Source organism: Amphibalanus amphitrite, unplaced genomic scaffold (assembly GCF_019059575.1).
Source record: "Amphibalanus amphitrite isolate SeventyFive unplaced genomic scaffold, NRLGWU_Aamphi_draft 000039F_arrow, whole genome shotgun sequence".
NCBI lineage: Eukaryota > Metazoa > Arthropoda > Thecostraca > Balanomorpha > Balanidae > Amphibalanus > Amphibalanus amphitrite.
The window spans coordinates 1,378,282-1,398,772 of NW_024881535.1; the positions used below are offsets into that span (position 1 = coordinate 1,378,282).

Here is a 20,491-nt window from a genome sequence, read left to right on the forward strand (position 1 = left end):
AAAATAAATAGAAAAATAATTCAACAACTATTTAAAGCAAAAAATATACCAATTTTCATAATAGTTTTGACAGTTATCTTGCAAAATAATTCAGGATTTTCTAATATTAGTATTTGCTAGCATTGAGCTTATTTTCAATTTCTTTTCCTTTTCCTTACTACGTCAATTTTATAAATCATCTAACCTTATGTTAATTTAAAACAAAATTTCGCAAAACAAAAGCAGAAAAAAAAAATGGAAAATTCATCTAACCATACTTCTATCGTTCTGGCGCGAAAGTTTTAGAGCCGCCACTTTTAATACTCGATGCAAGACAGAGCGCTGAGTGCTGAAGACTGAAGAAAGAGAAGAACTAAACTTCTCACTGCACTGTGACGGTCTCAGTCTCAGTCCCGCACAGGACACGGGCCATGGTGGCCGTTCTTACCAATATCTGGTTGAATTTGGCCTGGTAAACTGCATCCCTGTCTTCAAGATCCTGAAATTTGATGAGGATCCTTTTTATTTTCTTTGGCGGTGATAAGACGAGGTTGCCCCTTTCAGATATGTATATGTTGAGTTTTTCTTTGATTAGTTTGAGAGCAGTCTCACAGGTCTCTGCTGGAGACTCATCATGTCTCCCCTCTGGCGCTCCCTCCCCACCTAGGATCAGTGAAGTTTTCCTGCTGCATTGCTCGGCCTCATCTAAAGCCTATTCCAGTTTGGTTACTTTTTCACTCAGTTTTTGTTCTCTGCTTGAAGAGCCATGACCTATCTCTTTTCATACCAGCTGTTTCCTTTTCCACTGCCTCTGCTATGAGAGCGCTAACCTGATCCATGGTCACAACTGCCATGTTGTCAGCGTCCTAGACCTCCAAAATTTATTTCCTACAGGAAATAAATTTTAGAGGTCTTTTTTGCATAGGCTGTATACAGCCTATGCAAAAAAGAAAGACAAACGTGACGCTTAAAGGGAAAAAATTAAAATTTACCCCTTATGGACGAACGTTATGCTAAACACTTTGTTCAGGTTTCTATTACATGATAAAATGGATTATTATGCGTCCGTGACCCCACACCAAAAAAATGATAGATGACTACAAGGTTGGTGTACCTAATGTAACTATTTAGGGGAACATCCCTCTGTCATTAAGTTTTTCGTAGAGGTGATTTTTTATACATTTGAGAGTAATTAAAACGATTTAGATGTATTCATCTGAAGATTACGAATGCACTAATAGGTACGCAGCCTATGACGTCTTTCAGGCAGGTCATGACCTTGACCTTTAGTCATAGTTTACTTTTACATAGGTAACTTTTTAATAAAATCATAAGCCATTCTTCGTCACGTCTCGGCAATGTAAACACGATGCCAATGCCCGAAGATATCAAACAATCCTGGTAATTACAGAGCGAGAAACGCAAGCGGCAAGCGTAGTCTTTCGAAAATTTCTGAGTACGAGCGGCCAGTCGGCCGGCTGGCCGAGGCCGTGCGGATGCTTTTGCGAGGCACACGCGGTAATTTTTGTAGGGTAGCTTCATTCCTTCTTCCAAGTATTGGATTATTCCCGATGCATATGGGTGACCCCTTATGCACGTGCCAATTGCAAAACGAAGAGGTGTCACTTTTGCAACAATTGCATGTCTCGGTAACTGCTGGACCGATCGCGCTGAAGGTTGGTAGGTAGGTAGGCACCCACTAGGCAATGCATTTTCATGTGCCACAATTGGGGTGTTGCTGCACGTGCGCACGTGCAGGGGTCGATTTCAGTTCTCGAGAACGGTTGGACTGATTGCGCTCAAATTTGGTACACGGTTAGGGACCGGTTAGTAGGGTGCCGTGCAAAAGTCAGTTGGGACCCAATTTGCACGTGCAGGGTGCCGCTTCCAGATCTCGAGAACGGCTAGGCCGATTGCGCTCAAGTTTAGCACATCCTTAGGGACCGGTTAGTAGGGTGCAGTGCAAAAGTTAGTTGGAGGTACCCCCTCACAATTTCGCACGTGCAAGGCCCACGCTCTCGCTCGCTCCGTTGGTTGCTCCAAGGGGTCCGTATCGAAGCGTCCAAAACCGCAGCATCCAAAGTACGCAACATCCAAAACCGCAGCGTCCAAAGTACGCAACGTCCAAAATACGTCCAAAATCGGGTTTATAGGGGGCATTCACAAAGTCCAAAACCGAAACATCCAAAAACGCAACGTCCAAAAACGTATCATCCAAAAAACGCAACATCCAAAGTACGTATCCTCCAAAACCACAACGTCTAAGACCACGACATCCAAGGCACGCAACATCCAAAACCAACCTAACCTAACCTAACCTAACCTAACCTAACCTACTGATTTTTGCCTACCGGGGATAAGAAACCCAACCTAACCTAACCTAACCTAACCTAACCTAACCTACTGATTTATGCCTACCAGGGATAAGGAAACCCAACCTAACCTAACCTAACCTAACCTAACCTAAACTAACCTGACCTAACCTAACCTACTGATTTATGCCTACCGGGGATAAGGAAACCTAACCTAACCTAACCTAGCCTAACCTAACCTAACCTAACGGTTTTGGATGTTGCGTACTTTGGATGTTGCGTACTTTGGATGTTGCGTACTTTGGATGTTGCGTACTTTGGATGTTGCGTTTTTGGATGTTGCGGTTTTGGATGATACGTTTTGGATGTTGCGGTTTTGGATGTTTCGGTTTTGGACGTTGTGAATGCTCCCTATATGCCCGATTTTGGACGTATTTTGGACGTTGCGTACTTTGGACGCTGCGGTTTTGGATGTTGCGTACTTTGGATGCTGCGGTTTTGGACGCTTTGATGGTCCCCCGCTCCAAGGCTGCTTCAAAAGGCGTTTTACTGGTTATTAAAAAAATCATTGCAGCAAAATGTTTACCACGAAACGTCCATTTTTGCGCTATTCCCGCGGACATCCAGCCACCGATTTGTCATCTGATGTGAAATTTGAGAACATCCCTGCGAAATAAATCTACATAGAAGCTACCGAACATTTTATTGTAGGTCACATCAGGGCACGGGCACATACCTAAGATCGGATCGGTGAGGGATTCCTTACCAATATTTTCCTCTCCTACATTAATTTCCAGTCGGTTAGTTAGTCGGTGATCCAGCGATTTGAAATAAAGAAAATTCCATTGCAAAACTTACGGGCATTATGCATGAATACTGCCGATGACCAGAAACTGGCGAAAATGCCGCACATGTTTTCGGATCATGAGCAAAAGCGCTGCTGGTCGACGGAGAATATCCGCCACCTGACGAATATACGGTTTTTGAAAAATACAAACGGTTTTAGACCAATGCGTAAGCATGCTTTGCTTGTCGATTAGGTATTATTATTGCCAATCGATTATTACATTCAGTGTCGTATGCCTGACCCCGGACAGTAAACTGGCAGGCGACATCGTGAATCGCAAATATGAACATTTCTGCAACAAAGTAGTTTTGGAGCATTAGTAGGTACCCACTTACCTATCTGCACCGAGTCCGAATCACACTGAATAATTGATATTGCAGCACCATTGATTCTCCGGTGTCGCCTATCAGACGCGCCTCACCAGTCACCACCCCTACCCGCCCCCGTCCCCCCTCTCCCGTCAGCCCGACAAAACATGGCCTCGGGCTACGATCGCCTCCGTCAACCAATCAGCGTCGAGGACTGGTCGCGACCCGGCAGAACGCAGCAGAAATTCGTCCGAGAAGACGCATCAGTGGTTATATGGCCTTGCATCAGTTTGCGTGGGGGCCGGGTACGCCAAGAGTCGATGTGGCGATCAGGGTGGGTGGGGCGTGTTCTGTGTGGTGAGCTTAGTGTGTTACACAGTGAAAACTGAAAAGTGTTCTATAGTGAAGAGTAGGATCCACTGCACGTGGGCGGGCCTGTCTGTGGCTGGTCGAAAACTGCCAGTGAAAGACGAACGATATTTACCCGATCTGTAGGACATTGGCGCGCGATTCGATTCGCCGTAGCTGACATGAAGCCGGAAGCAAGGGCCTCTGGAAGCCGATTTGGAGATTAGATGGACACGTAGTGCTTGCCACGCTGAAAGGTAAGTGGCATAAGTGATATTGCAACGCTCCATCTCAAAGTAGCAATGTAGGTACAGTCACCAGCACTTGCTACCCATCACCTCCGGACGGCGGGGGAGCAAGCTACCACCACCCTTGCGAGACTAGCGCCGCCATGCGCCAAGAAGTGGAAACACCACGTGACTGAGGCCACGTGAGGGCAGGGTCACGTGATGGAGGGGCGGAGCATAGCAGCTTTTGCGCCCGACACTAACTGAAATGCGGCGCTGTGATTGGGCGCCTTAGCATGAATGAAGCCCCGGCGCCAGAATCAGCCGATCGCCTTATATGGAAGGTTAGCCTGTGCGTTTCACCGTTCTGTGTTGGTTTGAGAGCCACGGCACCATACGAATTGTGAGCCCCTTTGAACGGGTCACCGCCCGAGGCACTGAGGCGACGGCTGTGCGGACTGTGCCGGGCAAAACCTAGCCTGGTGGGAGAGGCGGGCCAGGGAAAGTGCGATCAAGCAGCCACACTGGGACGTGGATTGGTATTATCTAACCGCGACAAACGATGTCAGCAGCCTATTCTCGTTGACACAAAAAGTTTGACAGACAACGTGGACAGTGCCCAATCAAAAGCTACTAAACGATTCAGTTAAGAATTTGGCGAGATAACCAGACCCAATAAAAAGTTTTTAATTCGATTTTGATTGACAAATGACACACAAGCCCGCTGTGACGGACCAAAAAAGGAGCTGAACAGTTCATACAACTTCTAAAAAGCTCAACGGTAAAAATTTTAAAGTCAAATGCTAAAATTCAGCCTGCATGCTTAAACTCGAGTCCGGCGCGGGCAGGAAGCTTATATTGCCACTTGCAATTCCACTACGTTGTAATATAACCAAGAGTTATGTGAGAGCAACAACTGAAAGCCTCGAGCCCCGTTGGGGGGGGAGGGGGGCGCGAAACAGCCCCCTCTCCTTTTCAGTCGATATCTCCTAAAGTAAAGCGTAGGTCGCCACCAAACTTTCAAGACCCCTCCGGGCATCATTTTTACACCTTGTGACCAAATTTTTCCAGAGCTCTTATAAAAGGTTAGTCACAAATGACGTCAGAGTGACGTCATGTTCTGTCATTTTCGATCCAATAAAAGGTTTAGCGGGAAGAGCTGTCACGCTTACAGTTTTGAAGATAACAAACAATATTCAAGATAAAAAAGATGTAAAATAAACAGCACCACAAAACTGCTAACTCTGATTTCTAAACAAAAATTTAGTTCGACCATCAAAACTATAGAAGTATAACACCCCGAAAATACCAACAACATTCAAAATTAAAGCTGGAATATATGTTATAGAACTATCTGCTCTAGATATGCCAAACTTAAACTCGATAGCTCCATTTTTAGCAAAGTTATGGCAAAAAAAAACACTACTCAAAATGTATGTATTACGTAAAATTTTCAAACTCAATTTTTAGCCGTCACAGAACACACAGAGCAAGCCAAAGACCACCATTGGATTTCCCGTGATGAGCTGCATCGAATAGATACCCCTTTTATGCAAAATATAAACTCTGAAATTTAACCTTTTTTGACCTGACCTTGACCTGACCTCCACCAGAACGCAATCTAAACCGGCCCCAATGGCCGTCTAGCCCACACCATTGAATTTTAAATGTAAAATTGACCATAAAACATGTATCACGTGACCCTAGCAATTAGCATAGTTGGGTTCATATTGTGACCCTTAGTGACCTGACCTCTGTGACCTGACCTGGCATCAGTGACCTCTTTAGGCAACATATGTATAAGGCAACCACGCTCCATCGATTTTTTTCGATAGCATGCCTTTTATTTGATGTGTTAACTGACTGTAACGCATTCCTTAGACTAAATCGGTGAAAAAATGCAACATTTGACCTGACCTGTGACATCATGGTTTGCACCTAGGTCAACGAAACCTGGTAACAAGGTAGTTCCCTGGTGGGGCTATCGAACGTTCTTCGAATTTTCAAAATCAGTCGGTAACTTTCCGAGATCTCAGGTGGAGGACGAAACGGCTGCATCACCCCATCAGGTGGTAGGGTCCGCCAATAACACAACGGGGCGCGAATTATTTACTGATTCATACAGTGTCATCTATTTTGAGAACACCTTTCTCACGCCCTGACATGGTCCTCTCGTAATTGATCGAGATGAGGAGAGTGTTTTCACGCCTCCTTATGCACGGCTCATTGTCATTGAGCTATCAACTGTCAGCGGTTTTCGGACAATGAAGGAAGGCTTTTGGTCGTTTTTAGGTAAGGTCTTGGGTCAGATCATTTCAGTGGCGGATCCAGAGGGGGGCATGGGGGCCATTCTCCCCCCTTGGGTCTCCCGGGGCCCATCACGGAGTTTTTTTTTTAATTCATCACGGAGGTCACCGACGGGAGCTTTAACCCAGAGGTCTCCTAAGGGGGCACCATCCAGGTCTATCGGAATAGGGTACCGTTTTCGGGGTCTCCCGGAGGCCCATTTCTGTCCCTCGCCTCGTTTTTTTTTAGTTAAGTTTAGTTTTCTAATTTTTAGTTTAATATTGTCCATTTATTTCCATCCCGAGGTTCGCGGGGCACCATCTCGAGTTCTCAGCTGGCACTATCCCGAGTTCTCCGCGAGCACCATCCCACGGTCGGAGAGGGCACCATCTTGAGGGTCCGGGGCACCATCCCGAGGTCTCCGGCGGCACCATCGCGAGGTCTGGGGGCACCATCTTGAAGTCTCCGGGGGCACCATTCCAAGTTTCCAGCGGCACTTTTCCGAAATCCGAGGTCTGAAGGAGCACTCTCCCCGGGTCTGAGGGGGCACCATCTCGAAGTCTCAGGGGCACCATCCCAAGGTCTCAGGGGCACCATCCCGAGGTCTCAGGGGCACCATCCTGAGGTCTCACGGGCCGTTTGATCCGCGCCGTCCTGGGGGGAGTTTTTACGCCCCCCCCCCTAGGTTTTTCGCGAATATCTAAAAAACGGCGACGCGTAGCGCCGCTGTTTTAGATACACCCGCTCCGACATCTTTTTCGCACATGCTATGAAAATTTCAGATCCCGGTCATTCAAGCCGGTCAGGTCACCAGGTAACGTTAAGTGACCTTACCTCAGAAAAAGTTAGAAAGCTCGCTGTGGCTACACCGACTGAGCGATCACTTTTAAACTTTCAGTTGCTTAGGGTAACAGTATGTATAAAATGGATATCTCAGATTTTTTTCTATATCTGTGAGTTGTGACCTAAGGTCAGTTCAATTTTACGACTGCTGCATATAAATCAATGGGATAAAATTGAAATGAGCCTCTTTTGGCCGAATGCCATTCTACACCCTCTCAAACATCGGTTCATATGTAAACATGACACTCTGAATCGGGAAATTGCACCTGTGCCCCCTTTGTGTGCCCCTGAGGTCATCTCAGGTCATGAAAGGTCTTCAGCAGTTTTTTTTACTATAACTTTTGATTTGACAGAGACGTGCTAGAGCGGTGAAAACACGGGGGCTAAACCGTTGATCTGAGGTCAAATTTGAAGTCAATCAGAGCGGTGCCCTCTGGGGGCTAAACCGTTGATCTGAGGTCAAATTTGAGGATATGTTGGCGAAAGAGCGTTAAAAGAGCTATCGAATGCGCTTTTCCACGGCGCTGTAACTCTATTGGTTCCAGAGTTAGTCGTCGGGTGTTTAAAATCGTTGAAATCGACAAAATTTGACCTTTGATGAACTCTGGTGACCGGACCTATGCCCTGACCTTAAAATGACCGAGTGTTTTCCTTCTTATTTTTGACGCTCTTTCGATTGCCGCTTACCGCGTGTCGCAACGTGGCCCAGGAGCTGAGTTAGACGGAGGGGCGTGAAACACCCTCAGTGAAACACCCTCAGCACTCGACGGAAAGTTCATGCCATCAACACGGCTCGGGTGAATTGTTATGTTAGCTAGCTCCTGTTGTAAGCTGTGGAGTCGTGGAGCTGATCTTGAAGGAACTGGGCCTAACATTTTCATAGCAAACGTAAAAAAAAATGTTTAATAGGTGATGCAAAAAATAGCATCTCTTTTATGAAATATTTGCGAAACCCTCAACATCATCCCCATTAGTGCCGAGCTGCAAACGACGACCATAAAAACGTCCCCATCCCGTCAGCGTTTGTTTATCATAAGGATGCTAAGATTTAATTTCCAATCCGAAGCTGAAATGATGGAAAGCAAATTTACATTTTACATACGAAACAAGCTGACACATTTAAATATTTTCTCTCTCGCTCCCCTCACTGATTTACCCATTACCCTCTCTCTCATTTTACCCTCCCTGGTTTTCCTTTTCTGTCTGTTTTCTCTCCTCCCATCCTTATCCCTTCCCTCCAGTCTTTCTTCTTTCTCTCTCTCTCTTTCTCTCTCTCTCTCTCTCTCTCTCTCTCTCTCTCTCTCTCTCTCTCTCTCTCTCTCTCTCTCTCTCTCTCTCTCTCTCTCTCTCTCTCTCTCTCTCTCTCTCCCTCTATCTCTCTCCCTTTCTCCTTCTCTCTCCCTCTCTCTCCCTCTCTCCCTCCCTCTCTCGCTCTCCCTCCCTCTCTCGCTTTCCCTCTCTCCCTCTCTCTCTCCCTCTCCCTCTCCCTCTCTCTCCCTCTCCCTCTCCCTCTCTCTCCCTCTCCCTCTCCCTCTCTCTCCTCTATCTCTTTCTCTCTCTCTCTCTTTTCTCACAATATTCTCGACTGCCACAGCGCTGTAGAACTTGTTTCCAGACAGGTCCAGGCGCTCCCCACTCCGCAGGCCCCAGCCCACACGGCCCAACCGCCCAAACACCCTCCGGCGGATGACCTCTGACCTCGGCGACCTGACCCCAGCCGACCGATCGCGTCCCTCTCCACGCCTCCGCCCCGCTTCCCCCACTACAACTGCGTAGTAATTGTAGCGTGTGCAAAGGTCACGTGACATTATTTACTTCTGCGGTTTGTTCGGCTGACAAGAGATGGCACTAGTGGTCTGTGGATCAGAGGCGGGGCTAGGTTCTACGACTTCTTGGGGCAACTTTAGGGCGGAAAAGATGTTTTTTGGCTCCTCATCCCAAAATGCTTCGAACATACAAAAACAAGTTAGATATTCGAAAATCGGAGGACCAAACCGATCGTTTGACGTATCTTGCTCGACTGAGAATTGATCGGTCTTCAAACTACTGAGCAAAAACGAGGTGATTAGTAGCAAGTGCTGGTGACTGTACCTCCCCCCCCCCCCCCTCCTCCTCCTCCTTTTGAAGCCGAGACACAGAATCAGAATGGGCAGTTATCTACCCTTTTGTTTCTGACTGGCCTGCCGCCAGGGGCGATATCGGCCGAGTCGGATTTTTGGGGGTCGGGGGCTCTAGCTGTGCGGGCGCGCGGAGACAGCCACATGTGCTGCTCCCGCCACGCTGTTCTGCTCGTGCCGCTACCGTCCCATCGCGATGGGATGGTAGCGTGGTGGACCGTCCAGCGATGAGGATCGTCCCTTTACCGTCCCATTGGCGATGGGACGGTGAAGGGACAGTCCTCAGTGCTCTGGCACTGTGGCGCACCGCCGTGTCGGTGATCAGGTCAGTGCTCACTGTTGAGCCGAAGGCAATAGCCAATATAATGAACTCTATTCTATGATAGGGTGGAGAGATGGCCAGGTCATCCTTGTCACTCATACGGTCACCCCGGAGAGGGTCGAGAGGTCACTCGGAGAGATCACCCTGGAGAGTGTGACTGCTATCCTTGCACCACCGGTTGTTTGGTGGGGATGACCGTCAGCCCGGATATGGTAGGTATTTAGTGTGACTTGTAAGCAAGGGTGCGGAATGCGGAAGTGGGCTAGTCCTGAGAAAAGTAAGGACGGATGATAGCGAAATATAACAGCTCTAGGCGTGGTCGTTGCGCCCTCAGCACGGTTTCAGCAAGGGATTTTTAGATGACTGTATCATTCATTTATAGGGTATGAAATAATGGGAAATGACGTCATGCTTGGAAATGACTGCCATAATTTTTTTGGGAAATGACATCGGTGTTCTTTATAAAACCGCCTTGAAATTCAATAATCTTCTCTGCAGATCCTTAGCTTGTGACCGTACCGTAAACGCCTGTCTCGAAGTTGTCGTTATTTGCATAAACGGCGCTCGGCCTGCTGTGTTACCACAGATGCACCATTGCACGATTTCAGGTTAGTATGTTCGTGGCAATGACGCTAATTGCCACCTTATCAGCTCGACGCTGAAAAAGCCGTCCATTGTCATAATAACAATGGCGCCTTCCCTGGACATGCTGAATGGATATCAGCCATGTCACGCCGTCATAGACACGAACACTAAACATGAACGTTGTTGAGCGGTCATTCGGATGACCTACGCGCCTGCGACGGCTCGGGCGCTGGTCCATCTGTCCGAGCAATCCATCCGCCTCCAGCGACGATCCGAAACTCAAACAGTAACTGCCGGTGGCCGCCAGGAGCCCTGTGAACGCTCCGGCACCTGAGAAGCGCGCGCTCTTCAGTCGCGCGCGGCCCGCCGGCTCGAGCGGACAGGGACGGGGCGCCGGTACAGTGGCGCCGCCCTGGTGGACGGTGGTGGAGTTAGCCCGCCGGCTGGCCGGCGGGGTTGCAGGAAGGGTGGTCGCCGGTCGGTGGACAATTGTAGACAGACGGTGGTAGCGGGTTGACAGGACAAACGTGAGGACAGTGAGGCGACTCGTGCTCAGAGAGACCGTGAAGTGAGACTCAGTGGACGGAAGTCGAGGTGTGAAAAGCGGGTGCAGGAAGGACGAAAAGTCAAAAGTGACGGATTCGTGAAGCGAGAGACGTAAATCGGGATCTTCGTGAACTCCAGACCCTGACTTTGTGAAAACAAACGAAAAAAAGAAAATACGTTAAATAAATGCCCTACGTCTGTGTCGTGAATGCGAACAATCTGTGAACCTGGCACGTTTCGTTCGTGAATTTGGGCCGTACTTTTCGTGAACCGAGTGCGAACGATTCATGAACCGGGGCTGAGCGCTTCACGGATCAAAAACCGACCTCCAGTAACTGACCTCCAGCCGTTCTCTGGAGCCTGTACAGGACGACCGTTTTGGAGCTGTCCAGTGCCGTATCAGCTCCTGGATTTGTCCCCAAGAGGCCCATTTGACCTCGTCTGACCGTTTTACAGCACTCAGGTATGGCATTTAGGGACACCGGTCTCTTTTGTGATACTGACTCGTCTGTTTTATAATGACTTCTTGCTGTTTTATAATCGCGAGAAGGGCTGTTTTTAAGGCGAAGAATTGCTTACTTATTACATAAATGCTACCACCGAAGCTAATGGTATTTTTTTTTTCGGTTCGTTCTTTGGCAGCTAAACGGAGTTGCGTAGGTACTTGTGTCTCATATGTGTACATGATTCTTTGGGTGTATGTTGGGCGTTAATGTGTTTTAGGGCTAACCAGTGTTTATTCTAATAATTAATATCCCATTTTCACACCAGCGTAACCGGTTACGGACTACCATACATCGATGTATAAAATGATAAATGGCCTAATTAGCCCCCAGTTGAGAAAACATTGCACACTGCGCAGTGAAAGGTCGTGGGTGATGTAGCTCATTACCGACATAAGATGATGATAAAACGCTTACTTTTGTGACCATGAACCAAAAGACACACTTTTACTCAACTAGATGCCGCTTATCTTGGGCAATTTATGAATTCATCGAGGCAATTACGCGGAGACTGATTTATCAATAACTATGCAAAACCATTGTTTCCGTGGGTAAAATCGCGATCAAGATGCGATCATGCGTAGTTTATTTCATTTTAACGCATCCTGATATGGTTCTCGGGAATTTCCCTAAAGAACTGTGTTCATCCGATGATAAATTACCAGTCGCTTCCGTCTGATGTTCGCGCACACCTGCGATTTTCCTTCCGGTCTAGGCAGGTGTACTCAGTCAGACTGCAACTTGTCCCACTCCGCTTTGAATGGAACACTACTCGATGTCGGGAAAGATACGAGGTAAAACTGCTGTGTGAAGTCGTTTGAGTGTGTCTGGATCAGACAACACCCGACCTGATAGTGGTTGTGAAATCCAGTATCACACTAATTGCTGTGCTAATGACCTTTATAGTAGTTGCGGCGGAACTGATAAAGGCCAGTGTATCAGGCGTAAAGAAAACAATAATATGGGTGCATGAGCGGAGTCATATTTGTTCAATGTTCATGAGCATACATTTATGCTAATATGCTCTGATGATGCATGCCGTACTTATTGTTTTACTTTGAACAGACCTCCGAAAGTGAAGTGTGGGGGATCCCCTTCCAGCTTCCTTCATCGTTGCTGAGTGTTGAAGCGTGAATGTAAATCCGGCTAGACTTTTACAAGAAAAGGCAATGAATACGGGCCTGTTTTGACGTCCTCTTCCGTCATGCTATGGGGCCTCGTGCAAAAGGCATACATGGACATTGGGCAGTTTGTACTGCACCTGATATGGCGTAAACGGAGGTGATCGGCATTTTTTGTACCTTGTCTGGAAATCTGGAAACTCAGGGCGTTGATAAAATCATCAAAGACAACATATCGGGCCTTAAACACCTAATTATTTAACAATCAAGCTGAACGATGTTTCGTACATGCAAGGTGAGCTGAGTCATTCGGCCGTTGCGTGGTCGAGTCCCTGAGTTCTGAGCTGCCGAGTCCACAGAGTTCTGCCGAGTCTTCCGAGTTCTGAGTCGCCATGTCCTCTGAGTTGCCCAGTTTTCTGAGTTCTGAGTTGCCGAGCCTTGAGTTCTGAGTCCCATGTCCTCTGAGTTGCCGAGTCTCTGTGTCGGCCAACGACTATGAGTCGCCGCGCCCGGTCCCGGCGCCATAGCGGCATCATTCCCTTATCGAGCCGGAACTGGAAGATTGCTTATCTCAACACTGCATACTACGCCGGCCACAATCGTCCGACACGGTGATGTCATTCGATTACAATCACCTCTCGCTGCTGCCGCGGCCCGCAGCACCCTATTTGGAACGGTGGCCCGTGTAGACACTTTGTTCAGCGGTGTTACATTTTACATTTGAACAGGCCAAATGGGAACCTGGCCTGTGAAATTCTCGCGACCGGCCCGGCAGACATGACTTTGTGCATAAAACATGACAGTCACAAGTTGTGTCGCATGAACGCCGACTAATGTGCAACCGGTGGACGGCGACAGCCTCGGGGTTTCTGATGCACAGCGTGTTAGTCATATGCAATGCATAATTGAAAACGGTTGTTACAATGCACATCCCCAATAAAATAAATAAGCTGACAGCTTATACGTCCTAAGTTGGAACTTGGATTGAGTCTGTCATTGTTTTTGTTTTAGATCTTAAACGCCGGTTGGCTGGAATAATACACTTCAAACGAAATTTGAACTGTAGCTCTTATACGGCCTTGAACTGTAGTTCAATTCATAATTACGATACAAGAACATGCCGAGGATCAAGATGATACATCAGACGTTGTTTTTAAGACATTTACTTAGAGCCATCGGCAGCAAACTGCGCATGTCATTGATAGTTTTGCAGCGAGCGGAATGCGTGCGGTGGGGTTACATGCATGTCCCCGAACCATTGTCGTGTCATCACCTGCACCATCGCCGCCAGCAGGCTCTACAGCAGCACCATGGTGATGTTTTCCCAGCCGAGGCCCTCTGCCGACGACCGCACGTGCGTGGACTGACCGTTTTCGGCCGTGTTCCCACGGTGACAGATAGCCCTTTGTGGGCTGCACATCAGTAGGCGGAACTATGGTCATGAGTACCCAAATATAGGAACGTTCCCATTTTTGGGAACGGAGTTCCCAAATATGGGAACGGGCGTTCCCATTTATGGGAACGGAAGGTAATTTTTCGGCCGTTCGCCCACTAAAACTCATTAGTGCATCACGTTTCAAAAAAGTGCACGCTAATTTAAGTATCTACTAAGTCTCTATAAAATTATCTTTAATCTGACCGTTGCACAAGGAAATTGACCGTCGAATGATATTATTAATGATTTTTTGAAATGACGGAATGGTGAAAACATGGGTTATTCTACATTTAACTTGCAATTTTAAGGAAAATGAAGCGTTTTTTACATTTTGAGGTCAAGTATAATAATTTTCGCCTGGTTATGAAGTTTCATACTAGCGACACCAGATGCTGACATATGCAAGCGAACACGCGGACAGTCCGGGGGTAATATTGGTGACATTTGGTGTCGGGGCGCACGACCGCATGGAACGTCAGTGATTTTACCGAACTACTGTTGTAAACTCAGTTTCAGTGGTTTAAAATTATTCAGCTGTATTATATCATCCCAGATAGACATATTTTATTTGGATGCTAGCTGTTTAGAGTTGTTTTATAAGCAGCGTCATGAGCGTGGTTTTTGTCTTCCGTGTTTCTAAGCGTGATCGTTTTGGGGGAATTTCTCTTATATAGGTAGCTCTGTGTGGCTTATTTATAATTTTTATGCTGATTTCGATCATTCCTCGTGCCCATCCTACCAGGCCTTTTGCCACTTACACTCATCAAGAAAGGAAAAAACTAGATTTTCATTGGGACTAGGTGTTTTGAGGGTGTAACATATTCAGCGTTCCCATTTTTGGATACTTCCTTGTGCTCGTCAACTATCGGTGATAAACAGACAGGTGCTTGACATGTCTCCACCCTCGGCGCGGACGGTGGATATAGGTATGGAAGACCTTGTTGAACATCGCTGAGCGTTGTGAATTACGTAATCCTGCAGAGGGGGGCGTGTCCGCTGCGAGATCGACGGGAATAAAAGCGCAGAAGACCGGGCGAAACATGCGACGGTCTTGCCGGAAAGGTCATCTGATGATTGTTGCGTTAACAATAATTTGCGGCGTTGGACGTGATGCTTGTTAATGAAAAGAGCCCCTGAAAGGCGTCGGTGAAATCGTTCCCAATTTTGGGTACGCCGTTCCCATAATAAGGAACGCTTGCAGCGCCAGTGTACGAGAGCGTTCCCAAATTTGGGCTCGCGGCCCGGATGATGGACTGCTTTAGAAATAGGGGAACGATTTGAAACTACGATGGGCCTTACAATATCAAACTCTTTCCCAACAATATTGAGACAAATATCAGGTGGTTCACGCTCGTTTTATATTTTTTGGACGTCATTTAACGGTTCTTTTTCTTGTTTTAAATAATGCCTACATGGCGTTCCCATATTTGGGTTTATCGTTCCCAAATATGGGAACGAAAATGCGTTCCCGAAAATGGGTACGCTTGACCATAGTTCCGCCTACTGACATGGGACCAATTACGGGTCCAACACTGAAGCCTGGTTTCCATACGTCGACCTCCGTACGGGCCGGTTTCCTCGCTGGAGGCTCTCTGCCGAACGCCCCGGGTAAGGCGATAATCACACAGGGGTATGATTTACTCCTCGTGGTCACCTGCTGGCATAAAACTCGTCACGGAGACGGCGACATTCTGGAGGCGTTCTAGGTGACACAGATACAAACCCGCCGCTCGAAAATCAGTCACGGCGCGGGGCGGTCTGCTGCGGGCGTCTCTACGGTCAGTTTTATCTTCAGCTGTCATGCGGCGAGGAGACGAAGCCAATTAGTCATCGAGAAACCACTAATCGTCTCCGTATCACTCTCTTTCGACCGGAATCCATCAGAATACAGCGGGGACGTTTGGAGAGGCTGGCGACGAATTCCTCAGCTGCCAGAGTTGCCGATTAATATTCTACCGACGCCAGGGTCGTTTCTCGACCGGCTCGTAGAGTTTCATCGTCCTATGAGCAGACGCCCATGGTTTTACAAACAAAGGCCAATCAATCTCAAGAGGGACGGTAAAATGGTCGAAGGAGTCTCGCTATATGATGAATTTGTGGTGGGATGTCAGCGCTAAGACGTTCACGTGGTCCCAAAAAGAGAACTATGCATCCCATAAATGCTTGTCATCGTGGCTCGTTCAGACGGGAGTTCGTTTCGAAGATGAAGCTGGTGCGCAGTCAGACATCGTGCATAAATTTCGGCGATGCAAAAGAAACGCACGTGCAGGCATTATTACAACGCTGATTAGCAGTGGTGACGTCATAAATTGAACAGACCACGTGACTCTTCCGGACTGGCATTCCTCTCGTTGTAAGCCCGCACCGAGTCCTTTTCGAGGCTCAACACTCATCAGCAAGACTAAGCCTATAGGTCCTAAGTCATTACTGAACATAAAGCGAGTCTCAAACAAATGCTAACAGGCAATTATGTTGAAGGACTAGCATGATTCCACTGTCGTCCACCCAGCTCCCACCCTGCGTCCACCCAGCTTCCACGCTGAGTTCGCCGTGAATCCAGCGCAAGGAGGGTGCGCTAAGTGGATGACTGGCGATGTTCCAGGCCTCGGGCCAACACGCTCCGTGCAGCACATTCCTCTACTCTACCTGCGGGGGACCGCCTGCGGCGAGAGGTCAGCGCAGCTGTCTGGAGAGAGGTCCTCTTCACCGCCCGACGGGAGGTCTTCTTGAGCTGGGGAGAGGTCTTTTCACCACCCAACGAGAAGTACGGTTGTCTGGATATGGGAATCCTTACTTGTCCACTGTCCAGTGCCGTGTGTTTCTGTCTTGGGGCATTTTCTTATCGTTCGGTGATATTTCTTTTTGCTCGTTTCGTGAGGGAATTTCTTGCTCGCCCGACAGGAGGTCTTGTTGCCGACAAGAAATCCCCTCCGCCCGCCGCAGGTCGTCCCTCCCTGTGAGAGGTCCTATCGGCTGCAAGTCACGCTTTGTTTTACTGTCATGACGCCTGCACACATGCTGCGCAGTGTGTTCGCTCGCACCGTGAACGCAGGACGATGACGGATGGTTTTACGAGCGCACATGTGCTTGTCACCTTGGTGACGGTGGCAAAACGTGAAGGAAGTCGACTGGGGGGTGTAATTGCATGAAGCATTGGTCTGCTGTTATCTGTGCCCATGAAGTAATGTTACGACATGTTGCGGAGGAAATTCCACAGACAGGCTAATGACGAGGAAATGCTTTGTCAGTGCGCATTAGTGAGACGCACAAGGAACGACCACTTTGCATACGGAAGGTAACTCAGATTGTGACGCTAAGTTTAGGTGTGATATTTTGGCTCTGTTTGGCGACTGGTTTTTCCAGTGAGCTATGCCTTCTATCCGTGTAAGGTATCAGTAGATAGTATGGATAATGGATCCACGGTCGGCGTTTCTGAAGTCAGCTAGGCTGCTAGCTTAGGTATAGCGTAGCCGCACCAACTCTGACGTCTGCACCAACACAGCCGGACTGTACATAGGTGCTCGCGGACAGCGCTCGTGCCGGTGTGCCGGCTGGATCTAAAAGCATTGCATCCTTTTATCTCATTCACAAACTGAGAACAATGGCACAGTCCGCACGGTGTGCGCGGTAGGTGCGCTCTTTATTTGCATAAAGTGGACAGTGTAGGGCAGGCGCGGATACAAGGGGGGCCATGGGGGCCATGGCCCCCCCCCCCTTGGCCGATTTTTTTTCAAAAATAAAATAAAAAGTTAAAAAGCTGAAAAGGGGGCCTCCTGAAAATAAAGTGGCCGAAATCCGATGAGTTTTTTTTTTTAACCTACCCACTTAGTTATTTCTTAGAAGACTAGCTGAGAAGACTTCTTTGTTAGAAGATTGGTAAAGCTTTTCATAACTTGGAGGTCTCTTATACTCACAGAGATGACCACTTTTACAGGGCCTCCTAACCTGCACAGAGGGCCTCCAAGCCTGCACAGATGTCCTAACAAACACAAAATCTCTTAGCCTACACAGAGGCCTCCACTCGCATCCGAACAAAGGGCCTCCTAGCCAACACAGAGGGCCTCCTAACTCACACAGAAGGTCTCCTATCCTGCACAGAGGGACTCCAAGCCTGCACAGATATCCTATTCGCCAACACAGGACCTCTTAATCTCCACAGAGGGCCTCCACTCGCATCCACACAAAGGGTCTCCAAGTCTGTACTGAGGGCCTGCGCTCGCATCTGCACAGAGGGCCTTCTAGCTATCACAGAGGGCTTCCTAGTTCACATACAAGGCCTCCTAGCAGGGGCGGATCCAGGGGGGGGGGGCGATAGGGACTATAGCGCCCCCCCGGGCGACTTTCTCATTTTCTTTTTTTTTTTGCAAAAAAAGCATGATAGGGGGCCCCCAAAAATAAAGTGGACGAAATCCAGGCTTAAACTTTTGGGGGTAGGTAGGGCCCCCATCGATGGGGGGCCCCCGATTCGGAATAGCCCCTCCCTTGGCAAAATGCTGGATCCGCCCCTGGTGTAGTGCCACCATACGCACTGTCTGACCAAGTTTGAATGAGTTCGCAAACATTCAGTGCCCGTTTTTGACCCAGCTTCTCGCCTCATCCCCATCCGGGTGTAAGCCGATTGCTGATGCGACCCACGCCTCCTTGCAATGGTATCCTCCTAATGCGGAGTTACTACGAGCGATGCTGCACGGACCATCGGATGTATCGGACCATGTCACTCGAATGTACGGACCAGCGGGGAAAGGTTCGACACCCATTTAGCAGCAATGTACTTACAACCAGTTAATCTTTCAGTCTGGCGTCAAGTCTTTCATTCGCGAATCGTGATATAAAATGGAGTCGATAGAACTTGAAAGCATCCCTTCCTCCCTCCCTCCATCCCCATTCCCTCTTCCTCCTCTTTTTTCTCTATCTCCCCTCCCTCCCTCTCTATCTCCCCCCCTCTCTCTCTCCCTCTCTCTCCTTCTCTCTTCCTCTCTCTCTCTCTCTCTCTCTCTCTCTCTCTCTCTCTCTCTCTCTCTCTCTCTCTCTCTCTCTCTCTCTCTCTCTCTCTCTCTCTCTCTCTCTCTCTCTCTCTCTCTCTCTCTCTCTCTCTCTCATCAGTACGTTCCTCACCGTCACTCTGTCCTCTCGGTTCTCGTCAAAGGTCTTCCGTCTCCGACAGGACGCTCAGCCTACATGGTTTCTCCAAAAGCTCCCTATCTTCATAACAGCGTGCCGGCCGGTTTTGAGAAAAGCGGCGTTAAATGGACCCTCCCACCTTAACATAAGATTTGAGTTGAGATAGCCAAAATGGGGTCCCTGGCTCACAATTACCGGTTTCGGCACTCACAACATCGAGAAATGCCTTAAATCGGAAATATTGAATTTCAAAATTGCAGCATTTTGATTCAGAGGGGCTAATGCATAGGAATACCCCTCTGAATGTGTGACGTCAGCGCAGATATCTAACAATTTTTAAATGTTTGACTAAAACGTTTTGTAGCACGCGGTGGTATATGCTGCTTTGCGCGCAACAAGTGCCGCACTTTCAGCTGCCAAACTATTGCTTCCAAATAAAGTCGCTAGGAACAGCGGAGATCCCAAAAAGTAAACAAAAGTAAAAGTCTAATATCTTGAAAACCGGTGAATATTTTTCGGTGAAATTTGGTAGATATTCGTTTTCGCTCTTTCTGAACCGAGCGACATCACTCTCATGCCAATTCATAAACTTTTTTGAAGGTGGGGGGTCGGCGATAGGAGACGAACCCGATGAACCTGTGTCGCAGGGGACCACTGTGGACTGGAGATGCGAATCGTCAGGGGACCAAATGGTCCGACGGTCACACCTCATACGGGTATGCGGTTGCAACCGACCAAACTCTTACTTGGTTGCTGTTATTCTTACTGTTGAAGCCTTTGGTTTGAAATTACTTATGAATCATTTGCACAAGTCTGTGATTGTCCGAGGCGCCCTGGATGGCGTGCACGATGCTTTGCTTGATTGTGAATGTGTATTCAATGCAACACAGGTAGCTATTTTTAGCTACTATGCTATTTTTCGGTTGATTCGGCACTTTATTGTTATATACTGTAAAGTTTACGATCAAAGAGCTTAGTAGCGCTGCTTTGATTTTAAAACGTCAACTTTTCCCCTCCTTTACTTTTGAATTTAATTATTGTAATTGAGGCTCTCAGCTTCAACGAGTTGAAAGGACTCCTGAGCTGCCGTTGTAAAATTGGCCTTTGTTTAAACGAAAATGTACCAGACCGCAGACTCGGAAGCTGGCGTTATCAACATCCCCGTTTTTGTACATATGAAAAACCTGTTCTAACGCCCAAACCATTTAACCATTTTGAGAGCGGTCAGCGATCATGATGTGTGATAGTATCATAACGGGCCGTTTTATCCCAATTCGGTTTGTTTGGAAACCTAGTCGTCCATAACGCCCAAGGTTATAAAAGTTCCCAAAGGAGGCACTCCACCGAAAACACCAGTCTCTCGACCCTTATCAGATGTTTTCTCCCGGTAACTGAGTAGTACGTTGTTTGCGATTGACTTGATAAGCCACCTTGACAAGTGTCTCATCCATTACCGGCCGGTGTTTAAGCCGGTGGCTGGCCTCGTCTTCTGCGCTGACAGGGCTCGCGCTGTGTGGTCCACGGCGCCTCTCTCGTCCGGAGTGTCATCCTGTGTATATTTACCGACTGCCGGGCGAATGTGGGAGCTGCC

The 20,491-nt window shown here is 48.0% G+C and overlaps 1 protein-coding gene across 1 annotated transcript in view; it reads left to right on the forward strand.

Annotated features, from left to right (window-relative positions):
• Window positions 1-10,524: 10,524 nt before the first annotated feature.
• The window catches only part of LOC122374539, a 93,706-nt gene continuing 83,739 nt past the window's right edge, over window positions 10,525-20,491 (forward strand). Inside the window, exon 1 of the mRNA XM_043353350.1 lies at window positions 10,525-11,183. The gene's annotated coding sequence lies outside the window, so the exon portion shown is untranslated. The remainder of the gene's footprint in view (window positions 11,184-20,491) is intronic.